Source organism: Euprymna scolopes, chromosome 14 (genome assembly GCF_053919585.1).
Source record: "Euprymna scolopes isolate OS-2025 chromosome 14, ASM5391958v1, whole genome shotgun sequence".
Lineage (NCBI taxonomy): Eukaryota > Metazoa > Mollusca > Cephalopoda > Sepiida > Sepiolidae > Euprymna > Euprymna scolopes.
In genome coordinates, this window is record NC_136495.1 from 68,888,969 (window position 1) to 68,890,550 (window position 1,582).

Here is a 1,582-nt window from a genome sequence, read left to right on the forward strand (position 1 = left end):
TTAAAAAGCTATTGCAAAAATATTAAGTCAAAGCTGAAACCTATTTCAAATACAAAAATACGAAAGTTGAACATCTAAAAAAAAACACACCAAAAAACTTAAAAGAAAAACACAAAAATAAAATTAAAAAAACAACAATAAAACAACAACAACAACAACAACAACAACAACAGAAGACCCTAAACCAATGCTTAATGAGGTCAATTAAACAGCGGCATATACAAGATAAACCCCTATCTGCAGAGCATATCTTTCATATTTAATGGTCAATATTTAATTGAAAAGTATTAATTTACATTAACAATTAGAAAAAAATAAAACAATTATAATTCAAATATAAATGATAAATAATAAGCATAAGACAAAATCAAAATTAGAAACTTGTATACCGTGTTAAAGCGTTATCAAGAGTTTCATTGAATCTTATTTCAAGTTGGCAAGTAAAACTATGAATAAAGACTTGATTATTGGAATTTAAAATAACATTGTTTATTTACATATACTCTGTTATTAAAGTCGTCGAACTTTCGCATTGAACGGTTCTGGTAATTTTCTCTCTCTTTCTTTCTCTCTCTCTCACACACACACACGTAACTTGTTGGGTAAACCATTGGGCTTAGGTTAGATTATTGAAATCAGGAAAATGTATGTTTGCAAAGCCAGATAGATACAAGATATAATAAAAAAATCACCCTCTTTCTACGCTCTGTGTCTCGTTCGACCACTTCTTCTCCAACTACGCGTTAAGTAGTGTAACTACTTGTGATACTATTTCTTTTCTTCGTAATGTATTATTTCAAAAGTTGATTTAATCGTTAGTTCTATTGCTTTGACTGTTTATAAATATGTAACAGAGAGCAGACGCGTGTATGCAACTGCCGAGCTTTATGCGAAACAAAAAAAACAAAAAAAAACAAAACAAAAAAAACAAAGACTAAAAACAAAAAGCGACTGCATAGATCATGTTAGAGATTTGGATGACGTTCGAGAGGACAGACGCCAGAGAAGACGAGCACGTTCGGAATCGCGTTTTATTTGAGAAAGTACACAGAAATAAATGTCGTTATTTAAAAAAAAAAGTGAGTCAAGTTATTACTTGCCTTCTGGTCCATTGCGACGTACTCTGCTACAACGTGTTGGATCTACGTGTGTATTACGTTACACACACACACACACACACACACACACACACACACACACACACACACACACACACATATATATATATATATATAGAGAGAGAGAGAAAGAAAGGGCGAGTGAGAGAGACAAAACCAAGAGCCATAGACATCGTGTGAAATAAGAGCTAGAGTTAAACAATGTATCAATACAGTGAGAGAGTGTAAAAGTGATTGATAGAACTTTAGAGATGGGTCACAAAGTACGAATAACGAAGCGGTATTCACCCTTGACGGGTTAAACTGGCTTCATCCGAAGGACAAAGTTTTAAGGGAATATCAAATTCACAAGCAGTCCCCATGCATATTCCACTTAGAGGAGATGACGACGTTAAATTTTGTAGTCCTTGTAGACGCCTTCCTATACACAGCGCCTATTATTCCCAAATGGTCACCTACTTGGT